We start from the raw sequence: 26,137 nt of genomic DNA on the forward strand, positions 1-26,137 counted from the left end.
GGTGAGGACGTATCCTAGTGGAAGTCAGAGAACGGGACTGTCAAGATGGTCCAAACCCAAGCTAGTCACTAAGGCTGAGAGCAATAATGTGTGGCTGGATGATGGAAAAAATGGAATGTGTGGAGAATGACTATATGCAATAATTTGGAGCGTGATGTGTGGTTGAAGGAGCAATCTTTTGTCTCACCACACACGAATTCAGTGAATATGAAGGGATGCCAGAAAATGGTGCGCATCAGAATCAAACCTGTTTGGCATAAGGATTACATTTGCTCTTAGACCTGGTTCATTAGGCATCTTTTGAGTATTGCATGCTTGCATTTATTGTTTTGGTTTTATTGTAGTTGTTTTGTTTCTTTTTTTTTATTAGGAGGGAAGATGTGTTGTATCTTAGCAACTGTATCATAGCTATCCCAGCATCTGGTTGACATCTCCACTGGATTCTGGAGTGTGGAATCCAGGGGACAGAGAGCATGCAATTGCAGAGGGAGAAGGACCTCAGTGCCTCATGGATTCTTATGCCTTACTTCCTCCTACTATACAAATGGTTTTCTGTGGACTTTAAAAGATTCATCTCTTGAAAGAACACTACACCGCAACATCTTAGGAAATCCCTTTTCTTTTTGATGGCAAGTGCATCCCCTCTCCCCTTGACTCAGTAAATGATTGAAGCCCGTAATCATATCAGTTGGCTTTGTGTCGTGAATATAGCCCTTAGGTAGGTTTACACTTTACAAATATCCACTAAGAGTCATATGTGCCCAAGGAATGCACAATATCCCTCAAGTAAGGCAAGAGCCAAATAAATGTAAAATAGCTTAAAGAGCATAAATTGCGAGCTTTTGTGTAAAATTAATGGCCATTCATTAACTTTCATTGTGCAAATACAGTCTTCATTTGCTGGAATATCTGTGATAAGCATGGTGCCTACCTATATAGAACTAAAATATTAGAATACCCTTTCCAGCTAATGAGGTAAGAATACACTTTTTGTCGATCTTGTACACAAATCCAAATGATATGTCCTTGCATTCACCATCTTTCCATATTATTAAAGATGTGTATGTTAAACTCTCAATCCATTTTCAGATATTTTGTCCTTTTCTTTGGTTTCTAGGATTTCTTCTGTCCACTTTGAAAAATGGACTAGTAGTAGAGCTTGTTCTAGATGGCATGGAATTTCTCAATCCTACTTAACAGTAATGTTCCCATATGCCAATCCCAACAAGTCCCAAATCCCCTGAGCTTCTTTCTCCCTCCACTCCAACATCCACAAACTGTTTCTCCCAAATAAAATATGCAAGTGCTTTGTTATTTTTACAAGCCACAAAAAGGCTGATGTATTCTTCAAATAAAATCTTGATATGTTTATCACTGCATATCTAGGTAATTATTTTTCCTTTTTGTCATTGATCTAAATTTTATTAAATAAGTTCTGCTTTAGGAAAATTTCTGGAATTGATGGTACCTTAATATGTGGTGGGTTGGTATGCATCATACATGTGTCTTAGTGTAAAGTTATAAAGACAGCACCAATAGCACTAGATTTGAAACGTATATTTTGCTTTTATTCACAGGGCTAGTTCAACTATGCATGTCAACAAGGAAAAACCTCTCCTCGCCCTCATGAAGGCTATGTGAACCAATTTATGAGCAGACAGAAGTGACAGCCATCTTCCTTAAATGTTTGACCCTCTTTTTATTTTGTGCTATGTGTGTGATATCTGGTGATTATGGAATAGAATTGCAATAACACAGTGTATGAAATCGGGTCTCTGGTTGAGGGGGGTGAAACCCAACTCAAGCTGCAACCCCAATTCTTTTTAGTGTGAAACACAAGCATATACCAAATTACCCTGTTCTTAACACTCCATTAGCTTGACACAAAAGTAGTCAGGCTTAATTTAGAGGCAATGTGTAAAGTATTTATGCAGCACTTCAAACAGTAATATGTGAAAACAACAGAAGCAAAATCCCCCATCAATTTAGAAAATATAGTAAAATGTAATAAATTATTTGAGACCAAAACAATCCAATCAGTAGAAGTGGAGGGATGCAATTTTAAAGAGTTAAGTGAAAATAGTGCCTAAAAGAACAACGCGCCAACTGTGGTTCTCTGGTCACGCCGTATCTGGACAGAGTCATAAGTTCAGACCGACTATGATAGAGTGCAGGTCAGATACAAGGACCAAGTTAGGCCTGCTGAACAAAGTACCCTAAATCCTGGTTGCAAAGCATTGAAAGATCTCGCATCGAGCATGCATTGAACAGAAGCGGTTCAAAGTGGCTGCAGGTGGTGATGCAAAGTCCTACATCGGAGATGCACTGTGCAGCGGCAATTCTGATTAGATTGTTGATGTTTGTTGATGGAGCTTGCCATGTGAGGTTCTTCATCGTCATCGAGGATGCTGTCAATGAAGGTTTGCGATGCAAAGTTTTGCATCAGGGCTTCATTGCACTGTAATGGTTCTGAGAAGCTGCAGCTGCAAAGTGAGTTCTAGCATCAGGGATGTATCGCAAATTGGCAGTTCAGGTGCGGGGCTCAGAAGAGATGTGTTGCTCTGCATCGGGACTGCCAAGAGACCACAGTTGGGATGACAGAGCTTCTTTAGCCCCAGTTCCAAAGATCCAGGACTTTGATGGGTCCACTTGAGGGGTAGGACTCACAGCACAGAGTCCAGGCGCTTTGTTGAATATGGTTGGAGAGTTTTCTGTCCCTAAGGCTCTGATCAGGACGCCAACCAACTAGCCCTTGGATTCACTATGCTGGTCCTGGGTTTAAAATGCAGGTTCATTCCTCACTTAGGTAGCAGGGCAGCAGCGTAACAGTCCTTCTTGCAGAGCAGCACAACAGTCCTTCTGAGGCTTCCTCAGGTCTAGAGGTGTCCCGACGAGTTTGGTCTGAGGATCCACTATTTATACCTGGTGCCCTCCTTGAAGGAGGAGAAAGTAGTGGAGATTTCTACATCCAGTTGTCTGGAATTTCCTGCCTCCCTGCCCTGGCCCAGCTTGTCTTGGGGCGTAAAAGACAAGTGCCTTTTGTGCGTGTGCTCAGGTAGAAAGTTTGCGATGTCCAAGTGTCATAGGTGACAGCTCCTGCCCTTCATCAAGTCAGAGATGGCCCATCCTGCCAACACCTATTCCACCTTTGTCTCACTGTTTTGGGAGCAATACACAAAGGCCAACTGCCGGATACACCTAGTTATCGAGTAAGCATAATCATCTACGAATATGTTCATAGAACATTAATGGTCTAGCCACCAAAATGACTGATTTAGATTTTGTTAGCTATATAAGATCTTTTGACATTATGGCACTACAAGAAACATGGCAAACAGACCCACCGCACCTTCAGGGATTTTTGCGTTTCTTTACTAGTGCACTAAGGATTGCAAAATACGGTTACCTCCAAGGAGGTCTAGTAACCTACGTTTCAGTCACAAGTACCCATATGGTCAAGGAAGTTGGACCAACTTCTTCAGAGTCAATGGCAGTAAACCTTCTCACCTCGCAACTAAAACCAGGGAAAGGGGGCATCGATCTTACCTTGATCAATGCCTATGTCTATCTAAAAAGGAAATCAAACGCAGCAAAAGAACTATGCAACTTTCTGGAGGAGTGTATATGGGAAAAACCTACAGCAGATCTTATGCTCACTGAGGACTTTAACCTTAATCTTATGGGAACCTCATCAGATGACGAGATTCTAACTCAAAATTCAGCTTGGGATATACCATTACAAGGGAAGCCGCAAATATCCACACAAACCAAAATAGAAAAGCAGATATTACAGGACCTCAAACTTTTTAACATCAGAGCATTAAATGGAAGATTTGCTGGAGATAACCCCCAGCTACAACATTTAACTCAACAAGATTCAATACTATACTGGATCACACTTTTATTTCATTACCTTTATTTCAACATATGACTTCATTTCAGATAGGGGAAAAAGCTGACAGCGACCACTGTCTCCAAGAAATTGTCCTCAAAGTTAGCAAGCCTAAATTTGAGTTATCCTCGGTGCCGAAAGAGTCAGTTTATAATATCAACTATAAAAGGATTAAATACTCAGCAGCAACCGATGAAATTATGCTGGAAAAGGCTAAGCAGCACTTTGACGCTAGAACCGGATCTAGCGAAGTTGAGAAATGGGAGAAATTTATAACATCTATGGCAGCTTATGCTACGAGATCTAAGCCACAAGTCCAACTGGGCCGCAGCAGCATAAAACACTTTGCACAAGAGTATAAAGAGACGATCAGGTGCACCAAAAAGTTAATTTATCATACGATGAGGCAACTTCGGCATAACCCTATGGATACAGCGAAACTTGATCTTTTACTGAAAGACAATGCTGAAAAAAATAAAATGGGAAGCCAACAGATCTGTGGGGGACAATATTTGGGCAAAACTACACGCTGGCACTAAACAGAGTGATGGTGCAAAATTTTTGAAAACCATAAACCACTTCATAAGACCTATGCATGACGGAGTTTCCTCTAATATTACAGAAGAAGTTTCGTCAAGCCACCTCAGGAATCATTTCAATCAGGATATGGATTTTAATTTGGAGACAAAAACTGACAATGTGATAAGAAGCTTTATTAAAAATAAAGCACAGACATTCTATAGGAGCACCGGCAAACCAGAAGGTCATACATTAACTACAAATGATGGTCTGACAAGCACAAAAACCATCATTAAGCGCCAAATTAATAAAAGAAGAAGAGAGGGGACGCCAGGCCCAAACATTATAAACCAGACGAGAATGAATGGGCAGTAGCGCTCGAACCACTATTTCTGGAAATAAGACATTTTACTAGATTTCCTGGCTCCTGGAAGGGTTCAATCATCTCTCCAATTTTTAAGTCAGGGGACAAGTCACTCCCACAAAATTATCAATTAGTGACCCCAATGGACAACGAGGCAAAGTACTTTGCAGGTACACTCTTGGAGAAGTTGCAGGCCTGCGCCACAGAGAAATTCTTAATTCCGGTTAAACAGAATGGCTTCGCTAAATCACTTGGGACAACCACTAATATCCTAACCATGCGTATGTTAATAGATAAGCCTGAATCAACTAAAATGCCCATTTACTTCTGCTTTATAGACTCAAGGCTGCTTTTGACCATATAAATCGGAACATCTTATGATCTAAATTGAACAGCTGGGGGATATCAAGGCCTTTGTTAGACTTGCTGATTAACCTTCATACAGAGACATGGGTCCAGATAAAGCTGGGTGATGGATCACTCCTGTCAAGACACATACCAAGGAACAAAGGCCTCAAACAGGGTTGCGTTTTAGCTCCCACATTATTTAATTTGTTTTTTAGCTGACCTCATCCGGATCCTAAATAGCTGTAACTCTCACGCTCCCAAGTTAGGCGAGCTATTATTACCATGTCTTCTCTATGTGGACGACACAGTACTAATCAGCCATACAAAAATAGGGCTACAATATCTTGTGAATGCTACACAGGGCTATTCTGAAGCAAACTAACTGACCATAAACCTGGAGAAAATGCAGGCAATGACGGTCAGTAAGAACAGGAAAAAATCGTCTACCTGGTTTTGGAACAATGCTCGTATTGAGGATACGTCAGTATACAAATATCTAGGAGTAAAAATTGACAAAAGCGGCAAGTTCACTGTACAGAAAACCAGCATTAGAGGTAAAGGCCTTGCCTTAGCAATCTCTTTAAAAACACTAAACAGTAAACTCACTGGACCATCTCTCCTACCTCTGGTACAAGTAATATGAGCTAAACTCATGCCAACAATCACTTATGGGAGTGAACTACAGAGAGGCAGACATGCAAAGACTCTTGATAATACAGTCATAGCTGCATACAGGAATATATTTAACCTGCCCAAACATATCTCACAGCTCAAATTAGGCTAGAGTTTGGCGTCCAGAAACAACTCCTGGCAAGACAGGGGGCGTACATAACTACTTGGGACGAAGTGCAAAAATCCAAACAAGGAACTCTAAATGAGTTTTCTATGAAAGGAGTTAGAACAACACTCAGCCTCACCAGCTGCCAAGTACCTCAAAAGCTACTTGGCGAATGCTGGCTTAAATCAGCTTTGGGATACCCCCACAAATCATTCAACGCTTAAAAAACTGGTTAGGAAAACAACCAAACATCTTTTGTGGGTTGAAGACAAGGCATCTCTCACGAAAAGGTCACACGGCTGGATGACCATGAACTCGTATTCCACACCAGCATCACAGAACTACCTTGAATTGGGTTATTCTAAAGCTGTTAAAATTATGTTTTTAAAGTATAGGTTGGGTCTGTTACCCTGTATTCGGCATTTTCCACACTGGCTAAAGGATAAGGCGGGCTCCTCCTGTTCTTTATATGGTTCGGCGCCAGAGGATATGCTGCATTTGTTATGCTTCTGTGACGAACTTTTGGAAGAACAAAAGCATTTGCTAAAATGCCATTTTAATCAGCTAGGGATACGCTCACGAAGACAAGCAGTTCTTGCCTGCTTTGCACCCCATGATTCACAGCTGAACTGTAGTCTTGTGAAGTTTATGAAGGTGGTGGAAAGGAAGATGCCATAACTTGATTTCTACTTGCCTATAAGATAGTATTATAACACAAAACTGTATTTATTTACACGTAAGTTCGCCAAAAAGTATACATTTTTATGATTTAAAAAAATAAAATATTGCGAATTATGAAATACTGTTTTTAACAATGCACGTAGATCTGCTTTTAAGTCTTGACGTTTTGCATTGCAATGGCTTTATTTAACTTTGTAAATAAAAATTACTTACTTACTTACTAGATACCCCTAATCATGTGAACCAAGATACAGTTTGCAGGTGCCAAATAGTTTGTACAAGACAATACAAGCTTTCTAAAAGTGGCATTTTCAGAATTGTGACAGAAAATTCGACTTTACCACTAAAGAGGGTTTTAGATTGCAATTCTTGAGACATCAAATTCTACATTCCTATCTGCTCCCCAATGAAGCTATCTCCTATTAAATGTAATAAGTTAACCCAATGTTATCCTATAGGCGAGGCAGGCCTTGTAGTAGTGAAAAACAAATGTAAGAGCTTTTTACTTCTGGGACATATACAAGATAAAAGTAAATACCCACACATTTAAATACAGTGCACCCTGTGCTATGGGCTGTTTAGGGACTATCCCAGGGGTGACTTATATGTATTAAAAATAAATGTTAAGGCCTGGCAAAAGGTTTACTTTGTCATATAGAAATGGCAGTTTAAAACTGCACACACGGGCTGCAATGGCAGCCTGAGACATATTTAAAGGGCTACTTAAGTGGGTGGCACAATGAGTGCTGCAGGCACATTGGCAGCACTTATTTTACAGGCCCTGGTTACACATAATACCAATGTATTAGGGACTTACAAGTACATTAAATGTGCCAATTTGGTTTAAGTCAATGTTACCATGTTTTAGGGAGAGAGCACAAGCACTTTAGCACTGATTAGCAGTGAAAGGGTGCTCAGAATCCTAAGGCCTGTAAAAATGTAGTCAGCAAAAACAGGAGGGTTGAAGGTAAAAAGATGGGGAAAACCACACCAAGGATGTCAGGTCCAACACACGTATAATTATAAACATTACATTTTCACTTTCAGGAACAATGCTAGCATTTATATACAGCTACATATCTAGTCAGTGTCCTCTTAAATCTCCCAATTATTGATAATTTCATTATAAACCCAGAAGAACGAATTCATTTTTACACAGACTAAGATCCAACAACAAATCAAAAACTGTCTAATGTTGATATCTCTAAACAACAAGTGGCATATTTATCATTATGTGACACAGCACAGCAAGCCATCTTGCTGTGCTGTGCTGTGTGACATGAAAAGGGCAGGAATGAGCTGTATTTAACATATTACTGTACATTCCTGCCTTTTCCTAGTGCTGACGCCCAATTTCCTGCCTAGCGCCAACACAGGAACTCTTGCACCATGGTTCAAGGGTGCATGTATTGTAGGCAGGATTGCTTTTGTGCAGGAAGGGGCACCTGCCTGGGCAAAAACAATATCCTGAGGCATTTTCTTCTTTCTATGTGTGCTGCAGAATGTGTGCTGCAAACGCGATGCAACCCTTCAATAAATTTATGGTAAAAGCTAAGGTAACTCAATGAAATGCTAACAAAGCCAAAAGTCAATTCAACTAAATCAGAATAAATAGAAATAAGGTTTATGAGTTTAATCTCACCGATCTGATGAGCTGTTCAAAATTGTGAAAGAACTATCTTTGAAAATAATTCTGTGTGTACTCCCTCAAAAACTACTTGCAGTACAATACTATTTTAAAGCAAATAGATCAGAGGCACTATTCACACCCCAGGCATAAAAGTCTCCTTTTTACACTAATTCTCTCCAGGCTCCTTCTTTTTGCTGTCTAATTGAATAACTCCAGTAAAAGGATAGCTGGAAAGAAATTTCCTAAATACCTATAGTTTTTGATGATAACTTTTTCTTGAAGTATTTTCTCCTTTTTTAGAACAAAGGCAAAAAATAGCAGGTATTCATAGCACATGGTCAATACACATTTGAAGATCATACAAAATAGATGAGCAATAAATATAATCATGATAATCATTATAATTTCCATCAACTGAAATTGACTAAATCCAAAGAATATCTTATATTTCATGCAGTACAAAATGCATTATTCTTACTGGATAAATAAGTATGATGGTAAATATAGATACTGAGCACTAGGTTTACTAGAAGAACAAAAAGCTTTATGAACCAATGAATGGGCTTTTGGTTTGAAAATATCGGCTTATATCTTAAATTTATGACACATTTAAGTCAATCATTTACCCTTAATTGGGGCATACCCTACCTGTAGTGATAGAAGTAAATGAAAAACAAGCATTAACAGGTGGCATATTTTCATCCGTACTCAGCATAATGCTCCATGTGATGAGTACAAGGTCCATATGTAAACCGGTGCTATGCTAACGTGAATTATATTATTTTCAAAATGCTTTGCTAAAAAAAAAAAGTAAAAAATGAAGCATGATTAATTTAAAAAAAATTGTAGTAGGCAACCGTACTTAAAACGTATAGGCCTGTAACATAGAATATAGCCAGATCTTAAAACTGGTATGACTAAAGTTGTTATGTTTAACGTGAAGGCCCATTAATTCTGAAAAAGCTTGTTTTTTACTTTAAACGACATTTGTGCAAGTTGTTTTTCTTCTCTTTGCTACAGACTTTGCAAGTTCAGAAGATACTGTTTATAAGTTAATGAATAGACAATTTTTGTTTTAGACAACAGATAGCGAGGTTCACACCGCAAAGGATGTAGATGTCAGGGAGGATAATTCATGGAAGACATTTTTTTAAACAAGAATGGATATGCAGCAAAAGTGAAGGACACATGGTTAAACGACGATTGCACTCTGGTAAGAAGACCTGTTCACAGGAGCATGCTGAAATTCTGTTGGTCACCAACAAGAAGAAAGAATATAAATGTTGCAACATCGAAAACGTGTTTTATATTAGTGCATGTTCCTAGAGTAGTTAGGCAGATTCTTCCACTCTTTGATGGAGAGCAAAAAGATAGAGTTTTCACTCATCCTTTTCTTAAGACTGAGAATAGTGTCTCATTCTGTTCACTTTTCCAACTATCTGAGAGGAGACCCTGTACTGAGTTTCCTATGCGGCGCTGCAGGAGAAGTCTTATTCCTTGATCCACTATTTTTTAAGCTGAGAATACTTTTAAGCTTATTCTGCTAAAGCTCTATGCTTATGCTCGAATCTCTCATCAGAACTCTTAATGAATATCTGAACTGACACCTTTAATTCCTTTCACATTAATTTCATTTTAGCTTAGAATAGGGAAGTTTATTCATGGAACATGGGTGTCATAGTTATTGTATGGATGATTTATTTTGAGTTACGGAACTGATTAACTTTATTACTAAATATTGATTGATTATGTTAACCTTTATTGATGGAACTTGGAGTATTAAACCTTAATAAAAAGATGATTAACTAAAAGATTTGAAAATAAAGACCTTTAACTCAATTTAACTCTCTTTATTGAGTGAACTAGAGTGATGATAATCCATAATGATTTATACTAAGATTTACCTTTACATTTCACCTGACAACAAAGATTCATCGACTTGTATGCCCGGTGTTCATGCTGATGAGTAAGCAAAAAGTTGAACCTCGAGCTCTAGCAGTTGGTGCAGAGTGATGGTTTATGCCACAAGACAAGAACTGTAATGTTGAGTGTAATTAAGTCCAAAGCCCAAACTTAAAGATTGATCGAGTTGCATTTTCAAATGTGGTTGCATCAATAGGGTCATGTGCTGCTGTTGTCTTTGTTGAGATTTTGTCATCTTGTTGTGCTTGAGAAAAAGTGATGTGTAAGAGCTAAATGTTGAGCAGCTGAAGTGGTAAGATCATGGGATAGATAAATAAACAGTTGAAGTTGTGTTGATATTAATCGGCTAAGATTGGTGGTGTATATCTGTGAAGTACCATCTAATTGCACAATTGAGATAGGGACTATAACGTTGTTCTTGATTGTACTAAAATTGATTGGTGTTAGTGAAGCCTATTGCGCAAAGGGGAACCTATATCGGTAGAGTGATTTCTTGCTAGTCAAGATTTCATTTGTATGTGTGTGTGTAAGTGAAGAGAAGTTGGAGAGTATTAAAACACAATTTCCTATTGTTTCTTGTATGACTGAATTACTTTGATTTTCTATAGTGGAGCAGACCAAAGTCGTTTGTTTATTGCGCTTGTTTAAAATTGTAGAATTTGTGTTCAAGAAAATTGTAGAGGTGGGTGAACTGCTGTGAGGAGTGAAAAATGACATAATAGAGTGCCCAAATGAGATTGGTTGCTCTGTGTACTAACGTGCTGCAGTTGGTTGATGACCCACAGAGTGCTTCACTGGCATACGTCAGTTGTAGTGAAAGTGTTGTGTTGAGATTGTTTGATGAGTCTTCAAGTATTATACACTGTAACAGGATTGGAGAAAGAGATTGATGTATACGGAATTGAAACAGAATCAAAACATTTAAGTTGGATTTGATCGCTGTACCTTTATTTTTAAATTAAAGCACAAATGAACCATTTTTAAAACTTTTAGAGATTTGATGAGAGGTGATGTAAGAGTTCCAGTTAGGGAAGGTAAAGAGGCACTATCTGAGGGTACACAAGTTCATTACATGACAAGAAATGTAGGATTATATACTTGTCCATGGCTTCATCAATGGTGCAAGATTACTGAAAATGACGGTCCATTAAAATGTCAACAGTATGGCACATTCAATTTAAAGGTTATTGAACATTTGTGGGATAAATTATATGTAATTAAACCACCTCCTAGACCCACACAATATGAAGCATTAAATGCTTGGGAAAGGGCAGCTGATGCTAAACAGAAAGAGAAATATCAGAGTAGGGCGAAGAAGACTGTGTGAAATTATGCAGTTGCACAATGGGACAATGGACAGCAAAGGAGGAACAAATTGTGTAATTGTGGGAGCTAGAATGGACCCAGTTAGAACTTCAAAAAAGGTAAAAAAGAATCAGAAACAGGAAAATGAAGAAGAAGATTCAATGAAAACAGATACCACTGGTGATTCAGGAGAGGATTATCTGGATGCTTTGTTGGCTTCGCGTCCACCACCTGTGGCCCCTACAACAAATACTGATACTGACACAACTACTAGTGCTACAGTGGCTACAGCCCCTGTTGAATCGAGTATATGTCAGATTGAGAGACCATTTACAGCACTTTAAATTACACCTGCACCTTTGAAGTGGCTCATACCCAGTATTTCATCTTCTTCTTCATTTTCCTGTTTCTGATTCCAGATCCCTTGCACAACAGAATGGTTTACAGTAGTGGATCTCTGTCAAGCTTTCTTCTCTACTCCCTTGCATGAGAACAGCTTGTGATTGTTTTTATTCATGCTAACAGACAGAGTTTTAGTGTGGTGCTTAGTTCCACAGGCTATCCAGAGAGTCCATCAACAATGTAATCAGATCTTGAAACATTATCCTGGAACTCTGCAGGTGCCTAGCAACTCAGTTCTTTTCCAGTACATTGTCGACCTGATGGTAGCATCAAATTTACAAAAAGCTTACAAATGGAATTCAGCTGTCTTCTTGAATCATTTGGCCGGGAGTAGACATAAAGAGTGCTAAAAAAAGATGCAACATTACTGAGAAAGAAAATAGAAAGGTGTCACACGAGAGAGTGGAAACGATTTTATCTATGAATCCACCAAGAACTCAAAGAGAAGTCAGAGTTTAATCAGGAAAGGTTGGCTACTGCAGACAGTAGATACCAAACTTTCCCCTAGTGATTAAGCCTTTAGAGAGCTTGACACACAAAGATAAGCCTGATTCACTTCCATGGAAGAACGATTGATTGAAAGCTTTCCTAGAGTTGAGAGAAAGTCTCTTTCATGTGTCAGCACTAGGAATGCCTGATTACAACAAGATGTTCACATTATTTTCCAGTGACAAAAGGACTGCGCTCACTCAGTGCTTACACATATTCATGAAGACCTGTGGCATATGCTTCAACTACCCTTGACCCTGTTGCCACATGATTACCCAGCTGCTATAAAGTGGTTGCGGCATTTGATGTCAGTATTGAGAGATGTGAGAGCGGAGTGATGGGACATCCTCTTACAGTGATGGTTCCTCATTCAGTAGAGATATTGCTCACCCAAACAAAAACCCAGTAGTGGACAAACAACAGACTCACAAAATATGAGCAACACGTACTTGCAGCCAAAAATGAAGAATTCAGGAGATGCCACATGCTAAATCCAGCTACCCTGCTGCTCACTCATGAAAATTAAATTGATGGGGATGTAGTCAATCAATCATGGGTTTGTTGAGAGTGACTACACACCTGCTGTGGATTCCTTGGATAGGGAGAGGATGAGTTGGGTATCGTCTGCGTATGAAACAATGTTAAGTCCATGGGTTCTGACGATGGGGGCAAGCGGAGCCATGTAGATGTTGAACAATATGGGTCTGAGGGAGGATCCTTGTGGGACTCCGCAGGTGGTCGATGTGGGTTCCAAGAGGAAGGGAGGGGGTCTGACCCGCTGCGTTCTGCCGGAGAGGAATGAGCGGATCCAGTCGAGGGCCTTGTCCCGGATCCCTGCGTCGTGAAGTCTGCGTGTTAGGGTACGGTGAAATACTGTGTTGAAGGCTGCTGAAAGGTCGAGGAGGATGAGAGTTACTGTCTCTCCTCTGTCCAGGAGGGAGCAGATGTCATCTGTTGCGGCGAGGAGGGTGGTTTTTGATCTGTGGTTCTTTCTGAAGCCGAATTGGGAGAAGTCAAGGATGTTGTGCTCCTCGATGAAGGTGGTGAGTTAGCTGTTGATGGATTTCTTGATGACTTTCACTGGGAATGGGAGCAGGGAGATGAGTCTGTAGTTCTTGAGGTCGGTGGGATCCACCGAGGGTTTCTTCAGGAGGGGTTGATCTCAGCGTGCTTCCAGTCATAGGGGAAGTAGGCATTCGTGAGGGAGCGGTTCATGATGTGGTGAAGCATGGGGGTGATGGTGTCGGCAGCTCTGTTGAAGATGTGGTGGGAGAATGGGTCCATGGGGGTCCCGGAGTGGAATGACTTCATCGTCTTCAGTGTGTCTTCAGTGGTGAAGGCTGTCCAGCTTTCAATCGTTGGTTTCAAGGTGTCGGGGTGGTTGGTAAGGTTTCTGTTTGTTGGCTGTCTTCGTAAAAATTGTCGTAAATGTTCTTGATTTTGTGGTGGAAGAAGGTGCTGAGTTTGTCGCAGAGGTCTTGTAAGGGAGGGATGTCTGTAGACTCGCTGATGGGTTGGTGGAACTCCTTGATGATGCTGAAGAGTTCTTTGCTGTTGTGCGCATGCGTGGAGATTTTGTCTTTGATCGCTTTCTTTATTGTATTTCTGATGAGTTGGTGGTGGGCGTTGGTGGCGGCTCTGAAGTTGTTGTGGGCTTCTGTAGATTTGGAGTTCCTCCAGGCCTTTTCGAGGCAGTGGTATGTTCGTCTGGACTCTCGGAGTTCAGTGGTGAACCAGCTGGCTTTCCTGGCATGTGTGTTGTTGTTCTTCTTGAGGGGGGCTATGGTGTTGGCGCAGTCGGAGATCCATCTGTGCAAGGTTCGGGCTGCAGTGTTGGGGTCATCGTTATCCGCGATTGTTGGGGTGGAGTTGCCGAGTGAGGTGGTGAGCTGTTCATTGGTGATTTTAGTCCAATTTCTGGTTGGGAGCTGGTGCTGGGTCTTGTGGATGGTAGATGTTCTGAAGGTGAAATGGATGCCGCGATGGTCTGCCCACAGGAGTCCGGTGGTGTGGCTGAAAGCAATGGAGTTTCCTGTGGTGAAGATGGGTTTGAGGGGGTGTCCTGCTGAGTGCGTGGGCTCAGTCACGATCTGGCGGAGTCCTATGTTATGGAGGTTGTCCAGGAGGGATGTGGTGTTGGGGTCTTGTTGGTTGTCGAGGTGGAAGCTGAGGTCTCCCAGTAAGGTGTAGTTGGTGGACGTCATGGCCTGCGGGGTGATGAGGTCCGTGATGGAGTTGGTGAATGGTCCATGGGGCCCGGGGGCGGTAGATGAGGGTTCCCGGGACAGTGGTGGTAGGGCTGTCCTGTATCTTGAAGTGTAGGTGTTGAATCAGGTCTGTGGACTCGTTGGAAAGTGTGCTTAGTCGGAGGTTGGATTTGTGGATGATGGCAATTTTTCCCCCCCCCAGGGCGGGTGGGGCGCTCCTTCCGGGAGATCTTGTATCCTAAGGGAATGGCGGTGGCAATGTCAGGTCCAGAGGTGGTGTTGGTCCAGGTTTCTGTGAAGAATGTGACATTTGGGGTGGTGCTGTGAAGGAGGTCCGAGAATTCAGTGGCATGTTTGTGGAGGGATCAAATGTTGATGAGGATGCTTTGCAGGGTCTTTGGTGCAGTCGCGTTGTTGCGGGCGGGTTGTGCTCGATCCGTGGTCTTGGCGGTGCTGCAGGAGTGGTGCCAGCTTAAGGGTCCGCGGGTGTCGGCTGATGATGCTAGCTTGCAGTTGTTGTTGCGACCTGGCTTGAGTGCGTAGAGTGCCACTGGATTGTAGCGTTGTCGATTCGGAGGTCCAGGGTTCCTGGCGCTTGTCGCGTTTGGGTCACAGACTGGCGCTGACAGGCTTGCCTTTGGCACGCCTTTGGCGTGCCAGTGGCCTGCCCGCACAGCGGCCGCCATTAAGTAAGGGTCAGGGAGGGCTGGACAGCTGGAAGGCGGGAGCGGGAAGGGTAAACTGGCTTGGGCTGGTCGTGCTGGGGGGAGGGGCCACGTGGGCAGCAGCGGCGGGAAAAAGAATGGGAGAGAGGTGCACAGAATAAAGAGTACAGTGAAAAAAAGTGAAAAGGAGAATGGAAAGTGATAGAAAGAGAGTGACAGTAAAAGGGTGAAAAATGAAGGTGAAAGGAAAGAGGTGAAAAGAAAAAGCAAGCAGAAAAATGGAGCGAGAGGAAGAGTGAGATGTCCACTGGACCACCAGGGATGAGGCTCAGGTATAGTCTGCGGGTGGAGGAGGGCCTCGAGCACCAACACTCGAAAGTGCAGGGGCTCAGGAGGGCCTCACTTGATGATCGAGCTGCCACGGTGGGAGAGCAATTTCACTGACAATAAGTCAGTGCATGATTGTCTATATGTTATGTACTTATCCACCAAGTCAGGACCAGACATAGAAGATGATCCTCTTGATGAGCAACACCACAATGGTCCAGGGAGATTGGCGCCAATAAAGCACACATGGTCTGAGCGGTGTGAGAATTCCCAAAACATCATAAAGTCAGATGCCGCATGATGTTAGGAACACACATCTTATCAAGACACAGCACACACTGTACACACAGTGATCATGCACCCCTCATGCCGTACAGCTGGACACTGGCCCCCATTGTGTCCATGCAAGGTCGAGGCCCATCTGCAATTGTTATCAGGGGCCTTATTTATGACTCCAAAGACAAGGCCCGCATTCTTTACCAAAAAGAGTGACAGAAAATGTTTATGATACCCAAAGAAATGTATAAAACATTGCTTGGATGGATTGTACTTTGAACTGAAGGGTTTAATTAAACCAACTGTTCCTGTTTTGCCAAACGCCTTTTGTCTTTTGTGTTTTTCAAGGTAAATTCATATTCATGCAACAATTACACAGCAACAACGCATACCTTGTTATTGCTACAGTGGCAATATCCTATCACTGTTACAGTTATTGTTGAAATGTTAGTTATAAAGTCCAGGATAGTTTAGATAAGCCGCATAGAAAGTGTGCTATAAAAACAATTATATGCTTAGTTAACTGTATTGCATATAGCACAGCCTGCCTGTGTTTTAATGCTTGCACCAAGTAACCATTTGTTGTGCATGGCTCTTTAGGCATTTTCTGCGAGTTAAGGCAGCAGCTTTAAGATTCCACATGCATAGGACAGCAAGGCATGCCAGATTGCAGTTACTACCATCACGAACGTCTCTGAGGAGTGGAGGCATGAAAAAAGCAATATTTTTCTAACATTTGTTGTCACTTGTAATCACATGCCAATCTAAAGTCCTTAAGATGATAGAAAAGAGTAGATGTGGAAGCGCCTATCCTACCTGCACAATACAATCTGGACCATCCTGAGAGAATCGGGCAGAAAGGGGTGCTGCTTTTAGACCACCTTCTACTACTTCCCAATATTTTATGGGGTGTAACCAGAGAGAAGCAGGAGAAATGTGCCCTCTCCCAGGTGCAGCTCAAGCGCTGTGACACAGCAGCTTTTGAGTGCTATCACAAGAACCAGTCAGCACTCCAAGACAGGAACAGAGAGCTGAGGGAGAGCTAGCCACTTCATATGTTGTCTCTTGTGTTGATAGAGGTAGGAAAGCCAGATGAAGGTGGGGTAGGCTGAAAGGGCCTCAGGCGATATATGTTTATATAAGAGGAGAGGGTGTGGGCAGGGCAACATGTGTATGACGAATCCTTACAGAAGTGGAGGAGGGTGGCAAAAGATCAGGTACATTTTGGGAAACATCGTCAGTGGAGATGGCTGGAGGCACAAAGCGAGGTGGAGGGAGTGGCAAGGTGGGTAAAGGACAGCTGTGCAGACATGAAATTTGCAATGATTGATTGAAACCTACAACTTGTGGACACACAGATCTTTATTAATGGCTTCTTCTACTATATGGCACAGAACACCCCAAAGAGGGAATGTATCTGCAAGCACACCTTCTGTTCTCAAACTCTCCATTACATGTCAGGCTTAAGCACAGCTACCTATACCACACCATGTTCAGAGCACATCTTTAAAGCTCACACACCTCCACCAATATGCCCCACACAGCACCTTTCACGTCCAAAATCCTTTCAACTGCACACTTCCAAAAGAGCACAAAGAACTGATGAATATTTAAGCACTTTGCAAACTCATCAGGAGTCTGAAGTGCTATAAAAATCCTGCTCAATACAATATGATACAATAATGATGCCTCGCCCCTTCCCTGTGCATGGCGAATGGGAAGGACACGGTATCACACACAAAATGCAATTGCTCTGAATTAATATCTTTCTACCTCCTGGTTCTGAGGGATATCACAGACAGCGTGAGAATTACTAATATTGTTTATGTCCTGAAGAGGAACCCTTCAGTGGAAAACATCCATGTCATTGATTTTTACCCATGATCATTATTAAATAAGAAGATGTTTAACAAAGAAGAGTCAAATACGAAGACATTCCTTCCTTGTAACCTCTCATTCGCAGAAATATTTAATGGATGTAAAAAACACAGTAAAGCAAGGTGAATTCCCTTTACTGTGTTTGTGGAAGAGAAACAAAAATGCAGTGCAATTGCTAGCATAAGACACATTTCGGATAATGACACATTACGTCAAGAAGGCGTTCAGACGTCATCCCTTCATCACACCACATTACTTCCCAAGCACAGAACGCAGAAATGGGCACAGCAGTGACTGAATTGCAATCAGCAGATACATCAACACCATGTTAAATCTATATGTGATTTACAGGTTGAATTACCACGGTTGCTCTTTACGCAGCCTGAACGTCAAATTCCGAAAACCTCAATGTCAAACGGGCAATGAGCAATCTGGGAACTGGCAGTCCCAGCTGCGCGTGCTAAATAAACACCGATAAGCAGCCTTACTAAGATGTGGGTGTCTCTGTCATTCTTGCCATCTTTTATATGACACAATTACTGTTCTAGTTGCGGTTATGATTGGATTGGCAAGCTGTCATTTTTGGAAGTGGAATCCTCTACTCTGCAAAGATTGGTGAGCTGGATAAAGATCGCTGCAGCTTTCCATTATGAACCACTTTTAGACATAATATTGCTCCCAGCAGCTGGTGTACTTACAGCTCCTCAGGTAGCATAGGTGCATCGGTGCATACAAGGGGGCAGATTTACAACGAAGTAACGCAGCACGGTGCAGCAAGTCATTTTGCTGCGCCGTGCTGCATTAGTTTGGAAAGCACAGAGATGCGACATATTTACAAGAATATGTTGCATCTCTGTCCTTCCGCTGCGCTGGCGCACAAACTGCCGGCATGCACCGGCGCAGGCACCCTTGCACCATGGTGCAAGGATGCCTGCTTGACACCTTCCTGCACAAAAACAATCACAAGAGGCTTTTTCCTCTTTCAATGCGTGCTGTAGAATGCAGCACGCATTGAAAGGGGAAAAAACGAGGAGAAATGAAAACATTTCTCCTCGTTGAGCCTTGCTACGCCACCTCTAGGGTGGCATAGCATTCACACGCATCTCCAGATTTACGATTTCTCGTAAATCTGGAGATGTGTCTTGTTCCATGGGTGTTGTGTGGGAACACCCACAGCAACACCCATGGAACGCCCCTTCAACGCACAGTGCTGCGTGTGAAGGGGCCATATTTACGAGGAGAGGAAAAGTTATGCAGAGTGGCTTTTCCTCTCTTTGTAAATATGGAGGAGCACCCTGCGCCACCAGTACGTCACAAAAAGTGACATAGTGGTGGCGCAGGGGGCTTGTAAATCTGCCCCAGGAAAAATAAATTGCTACATGTATTAAACACTAGTCTCTGAAAAAGAAACTAACTACTATTAAAAAGTGAAATAAGAAACATTAACCTTTCTGTTTTACCAACGAACACACGCTCCATGTTTGCGTGACTTAATTCAGTGACATATTTCTGTACAGAAATATTATTTAAAACAGTTGCTATCTTTTTCAGAACAGGAGAGCTTGGCGGCAAAATGTGGGCAAATCTGAATTAAAAAAAATAATCATAACAAATAAAGTGATAACACCCACATACCCAGTTTCAGAACGATGTGAACTTTTTAGAAGGATTAATTCTTACATCACAATATCTCTTTTTAGAAGGATATCTGTCCCTTTTGGCATTCCTAGTACACCCTTGAAAAAATGTTTGCGGGAAGGAGGTTCTAGTTTGAGTACTCTTTATAAAAGGTGTGTATCTCCTCTGCCTTAGTACTGGAAGTTGATTAAGAGCAGATGACCTGGGGGCGCAACAGGCATTTGCGCCCGCTTTGTTCACCCCCGGGACTCTTTGGTATTACAGAAGGGAAAGCAAATGCTTGTGCAACAAAGCTGTCAGGAAGCGCAGGCGTCCACTGGTGCAGGTTCCTTTGCATACATGTTTCCCTCTATTTCACCAAGGAACGGTCGTTTTACAATATCCCGTTTTTTTGACCTAAGTAGAATTATTATAGTGGGGTCTTCCCAGCTTTCTTCAATTTAAGTTTTACTCACTCTTCTTTTTTTTCGCCCCACTCATTACTTTAGGAGCAGGGCTTTAAGTGGGATGAAAAAACTGGGGGTCTCTCGAAGGGGCGTGGCCAATGTAATTAAGGACGTGTCTTAAAACACATAAGCTAGAAATCTGTGCTTTTTTAGCATAAGGTGCCGCCCGTATTTTGCTGTTTCTGTCATTGCATCCAGATATATGATACAACAAGTAACATCATACCTGCAACAAGTCAAGACTATTGGCTTTGTCAACGGTTGTTAGTTGCATAAGTTAATTAGAAGCAACTGTGGCTTGTATATAATATTTAAAAAGCTTCCACTTAAAGCCCTGGTGACACCATGACAATGTTGCTGCTCCTGAGTTTCAAAAGAGAAAATGACTCTCTTTAAAGGATTCCCCTTCCCCTACAACGCTCACCTGGCATGACGTCATGCCGTAACTTCTCCACTAGTGAGAAGTGAGCAGTGTGAGCACGCGCACACCGATGTGCCTGCTGTCACTGCACAGGCACAAAACAGAGCCCGATAGAGACCCGTTTTAAGCCCCCTTTTAAATAAATGCCAGTGCTCAGACCCGGTGCGACCCGGCCCACTTAAAGCCTTGTTTAGGAGTGAATGTGTCCATTCATTAGCTCTTTGCCACTGCTTCGTTTTTTAAATTTCTATTGTTAGGTAGAAAACCCTCCCATAAAGCATCTCACCTACCAAAGCACTTCCTGTTCTTTTTAGGTCTCGCCTGCGTGGGCTGCGTACATGCGCAGTCTTGCTGGCGAGATTTAACGTTTTTAGGTCTTTTCTGTAAAGGGCTTTAAGCCCCACCCCTCTTTTTCATTGGCCGGCATCACCGTTTATGCTAAACGGTGGCCAACCATTGACGTTTTCGTTTGAATTTTTCTGCCGTCCCACTAGGACGGCCTTGCCTGCTTTCCTTCTGAAGTAAAAGGTTTCTTATCTTTATGGGGCCAAACACATGGCCCCATAAAGATAAGAAACCTTTTACTTCAGAAGGAAAGCAGGCCGTCCAAGTGGGACGACAGAAAAAGCCAAACTTAATGTCATAGGCTGCCTGGCGAGTGCTTGTTTGCATCTCTGTCTGCTTAAGAAGCAGAGACGCCGGAGCTCGAGGCGGTTTCCAGAGGGACCGCGCGCACCCGCTCGGTGCTGCACTTCGCTATCATTGGAGCTTATCAGGATGGTGCAGGCCGGAAGCTTTCCCCGGAAACTTCACAATTTTGGAAACCAAAAAGGAACACAAAACAGCACTGTTTGACACGCCAATCCCGGCACGGGAGATTACCCGTGTTAAATGGTAGCGGCAGTTTCAGTCGATAACCTTTCAAGTATTGCCCGGCGGTAATCGCCTCTTATACCATTCGATAATTTACCAATGAAAGAGGCAGGCGCCGGAGACTGGAAGGCAGGAAACAAAGTTTTTATTCCGTCGGAGCAGAACACACCAGATCAGACAGCAAGGTATCGTCACGAGGTGCTCTAACTGCACCTCTGAGGCCTGGCCTCTTATACACAGGTTTATGACTTTATTGCAGGTTTATCACACATGGCACATTCTTGAGATCACTTTGATGCATAAAAGAACGTCTTCAGAATCCTTGGCTCAGATCCGATCCCACGCATAGCTACAGTAGAAGTTCCCACCCCACCCGCAGTAGGAGATGGCAATCACACAGCAGGATATTCCGCCAATTCCCGGGGGTGTGTGTGACCGGTCGGGTCTCAGGGGGTGGGGGGCCTTGATCTACTGTAATCCCTTTGATGTGGGGCGTTTCCCTTACAGTAGGGACAATAAACTGCATCCGCAGGGCTAGGTGATGGCCTGGGATCGGTTCGGACAATGGGGCGCAGAGGAAGGGGGTTATCAAAGGGATGCATGACCATGTATGGGATGTCGGTCAGGCGTGGGATGCGGTTCCATGGTAGGGTCGCGCAGAAGGAGAGGGTTTATGGCCCGTGTATGAGAGAGCGGGGATGGCCGGCGCACGGGGGATGCTTGCAGCGCCGGGGGGACGCGCTGGCGATCGGCAATGAGCAGGGAGAGACCAGGGTGCCTAAAATGGCTGTCGTGCGCTTTCCTGTGTGTCGCGCTGGGGAGAGACAAGATGGCGCAGATAATGTTCAGTTTGCAAGCTAAATTTCCACAGTCCTCCCTTTTAACATATCTCGCCAGCTTGTCTAGTTCGGATCTATCCCCATAATACTACGAACTTCCACCTCATACAGAGCTTTCATTCGTTCCGCTTCAAAGTTCAAAGTCTTAGGGCAGATGCAGTTCATAAAAAGCGAACATAAAGGTGGCAGACACTGAATCCCCAAGCAACATCCACATAGTATCACAATCGGTATTAGGATAAATGAAAACAGCCTCCATCCCCAACTTTTAATAGTGTCCCAAAACCAACTCCCAAGGGACCTTCCTTCTTGCTCCTGATGAACCTCTGCGGAAAGTCTGTGGAGGTTTTCAATTGCTTTGTAGACTGAGGGTGAGTTATCCGGTACGTAGGTACAACAGCTGGACCCAATGATGCGGCATGCTCCTCCACGATCAGCCAGAACCACATCTAGAACGAAGCGGTTCTGAAGAGCCACCAGGCGGACGGCCTGAAGCTCGGCGGTGTTGTTGGCGAGGATGCCAGCCGTAATGTTCATCGCCGTCTCGACTGCCTGAGTTAAGTGGCGGATGGCACGGCTTTTTGCCATTGGACCCCAGAGTGGAACAAGTCCCTATACTGCATCCAGGAACTGTGCCCCGGCGGAGTCGGCTTGTACAAGGTCTTTGGCACGTTTCTGTCGGTGATGGTTTGCTGGAGCCACATATGTTGGAGGAAGGACAAAAGCGATGTAGCAGGTGCCTCCCCAACCTTTCGGGAGCCAGGTGTAGGCCTTAGTACCACAGATGAAGTACATATTCGGGGAGGCAACAAAGGAAGGTGGATCAACTGAGTCCAATGTTCGGGTGATAAGGCAGGAGCTGTGGCCCACCAGCTGCGCCCCCAGGCCTTCGAGGCACACAAATCCAGTGATGTTGATGACGGATAGGGCCACTGTCAGGGTGGCGGCCGTTCGTTTCCGGAGGTCAGAGAAGGTGGGTCTGGCTGGGTTGTTGAACACTTGCATTTCAACTCGTTCTTTGGCAGGGATGTTCATGTGAAAGGAAGTGTTTGATCTCAGAGGGCAGAAGGGTGCAGAAGTTTTTCCAGTTTTGTTCAGCCAGAACCCATGGTAGAAGTGCGACACAGTTTTGCCGGAAGTGGCATTGTCCCTGTAGCTTTCCTGCAGGAGGATTAGCCAGGCGAGGCAGGAACCATGGACAGAAAAAGGTGAAGGGATGAAAGGGATAGAGTGTCCAGTGGCATGTGGTAGCAATCCACAGATCCAGCAATTAGTGGCGTTGGCGGCAAGATTGTGTTGGTGGAGCAACTGCACAAAAGAGTTATTCCAGAACTCCTTACGCCTTTCTCGGAGTTGGGGTGAAAGTGAGATCAGATGGTGTTCTTTCATGGTGGTAGGTTGAACGGTGGTCAGCAATGTCTTATGAGCGGGTGTGCTCTCCTCCATGATCCAGAAGGTGACCACGAGGAGAAGGCAAAAGAGAAGGGTAATGAAAAGTGCAATAGTCTTTGAGCTGTGCATTCTGTCAGTCTTTGGGTTTTTGTAGTGGATCTTCGGACGTCCGGTTGCTTCCATCATCTTCATGTCGGGCGCTTCCATCACCTTCAAGAGACTCGGTAGCGGGCAGAACCACAGACTTTGTTTAGTTTCTCTCCTGGTGGCCTTTGAGGTGACTAGGCTACCGCTCTGAGATTTCCACTTAGTTTGTGGTCTGCTTAGCCGAAGTTCTCTCCTTTCGTCGCAAGTTATACCCTTCCTTGGATGGCACGGTGGGATCGGGATATTTCACTAACTCAAGTGTCTCCGTATCTGGGCAGCGGCTCAGGGATGGTCGGTCTTTGTCCAGAAGTTCTTCTTGGGCGGTGATGTTGTCCGTGGTCGTCAGGGTCGGTGATACCTTCTTGCAGTGGTGTGCATGCAGCCAATTGCGTTTCCCCTCCACTCGAAGAGCTGTTCGGTGGTGATCAGGACTTGCAGGGGGCCCGTCCACCGGGGCTCCAGACTCTTGGTGCGCTGTAAGTTAAGCACTAAGACAAAGTCGCCGGGTTGGATGTCGTGCCCGGGGCCCCTGGAAACATCGGGAATGGCTTGCAGCACCTGCTGATGGATAACAGACAACGTTTTAGTTAGGTTATACAAATAGTCAGACATGAGGACGTCTGGGACGTCGTGGATGGATGTTGGCTTTGGTGCAGTCCAAAGGTTCATGGGCCGCCCGAAAACGACCTCGTAGGGGGTTAAGTGGTGTTTAGTGGGGGTGGAACGCATTGATAGCAATGCTAGCGGGAGAGCGTCTGGCCATTTCAGTCCTGTGGTGGCAACTATTTTTGCTATCTTAAGCTTCAATGTAGCATTATGCCGCTCAACCAAGCCTGCAGATTGGGGATGGAAGACCGCATGGAATTTCTGTTTTACACCCAGCCCCTTTAAGATGAGTTGGATAACCTCGGCTACAAAGTGGGGGCCGTTATCGCTCCACAAAATTCGACAAAGGCCGTATCGGGGGAAGAATTCTTTCAGTAGTACTTTTGCGGTAGTCATAGCGGTGTTGTCGTGGGTTGGGTAGGCTTCCACCCACTTGCTGAAGGCACACACAACGACAAGTACGTACTTAAAACCTTGGCACCTTTCTAACTGGACATAGTCCATTTGTAGGACTTCAAAGGGGTGATTGGGAACCCCAAACCCTCCCCGGGGTACAGCAGTTCCTTTCCCAGGGTTGTGTTGGAGGCATACCAGGCATTGTTGGACCAGACGTTTGGCTGAGTCTGGGATTTTGTCGTTGTGCCAGACTTTGGAGATGAGTTCGATCATGGGGGCAGACCCTATGTGTGCGGGGGAGTGTGCCATGGTCAGCATCGGTTATAGAGAGCATACGTCGTGTGTGACAAGGTCTGAACAGATCTGGGTTATCGTGCAGGATGACTCGAACTTCCTCTGGGGAGCATCTGATGGTAGCTCGAAAATGTTTTAGCAAATCGAGTCCCATAATAGCATCGGGGGTGTTGGAGGAGAGCAGAAAGGTCGTGTCAGTGGCGTTATCTTCTAAGTCAAAGGAGATTGGTGCTCATAAGGGGTTAGTGGAGGGCGTTCCATCGAAGCCTATTGAGGTTACGTGTGAGCCAGACAAGGGTGCCCTAGGAATCAGTCGTTTAGATAACGCACTACGTGTCGCCCCAGTATCTACCAGGAATGGAGACTTGGTGCCCAAGACCTTAGCAGTGACGTAAGGACCTTGCTGGTCAACACGGAGTTCAACTGGATCCCTCCCTTGCCCCTGGCGGTCCTATGCGAAGTCATGGGTGCTTTCGTAGTAGGACTGCTGACACTGGTTTTGTCGGGGGCGATCAAAGGTGTTTGGTCTGCCTGGCCTGTCGTTGATGGTGTCGTTCGTGTACCCTCGTCCCTGTCCTCTATTTCTGGGGTCATATGCTGTGTCTCTGGGGTCCCTATTTTTGTTCAATTCCAGAAGGACCGGGCACTGGGATTTCCAGTGTCCGAACCCTCTACAGAACGCACATTGGTTCCCATCTAAGTCTCTCCGTCCGTTGTAGGGTGCAGGTGTATGGTCTCTAGGGGGTAGCTTTCTAGGAGCGGTTGGTTGGTAATTCCCTTTCGGGGGTTCCCTTCCTATGGTCACCCCTTGCAACTGTGCTATCATTACCCTCTCCTTCAGTTCCTTTTTCCTCCTCTCTGACGCCCTATCGTTCTCATTCTTTTGGTTTTCGTAGTATTGGGCCATCTGGAGGATTGCTGCGGGTTTGGAGGCTGCCCAACTACTCTCGCTGGTCTGTAGCTTCTGGGAGACTTCTTGTGACAGACCCTTCACATAATTCTGGACAAAGAGGTGATGTCCGGTTGCAGTGGTCATGTCCTGGCCACTATAATCGGAAAACACAGTCTCGAATCGAGAGAAGTATTCAGACACATCCTCCTGGGGTTTCTGGCGACAGGCCGTCACTATCGACCAGTCTACCTTTCTTTCTGGGATTAGAGTCTTCAACTTCTGTACAGTCTTGTCTGGGAGCTCCAATATGGCTTTCGGGGGTTTCTGTCCCGGTTCTCGCTGTTTATCTATGGTATCGAGTTGTACCCAGGTATATCCGAACGGCTCAGCGTGGTCAACTTTCCGGATTTGTTTCCACACATCAGCCGGCAGACATAACCCGAAGAACAAGTCGATATCTGCTAAGGTCATTATTGTTGAACCTAAGGCTGTACCTAGTTCGGTGTAGA

Source organism: Triturus cristatus, chromosome 4_1 (assembly GCF_964204655.1).
Source record: "Triturus cristatus chromosome 4_1, aTriCri1.1, whole genome shotgun sequence".
NCBI classification, from domain to species: domain Eukaryota; kingdom Metazoa; phylum Chordata; class Amphibia; order Caudata; family Salamandridae; genus Triturus; species Triturus cristatus.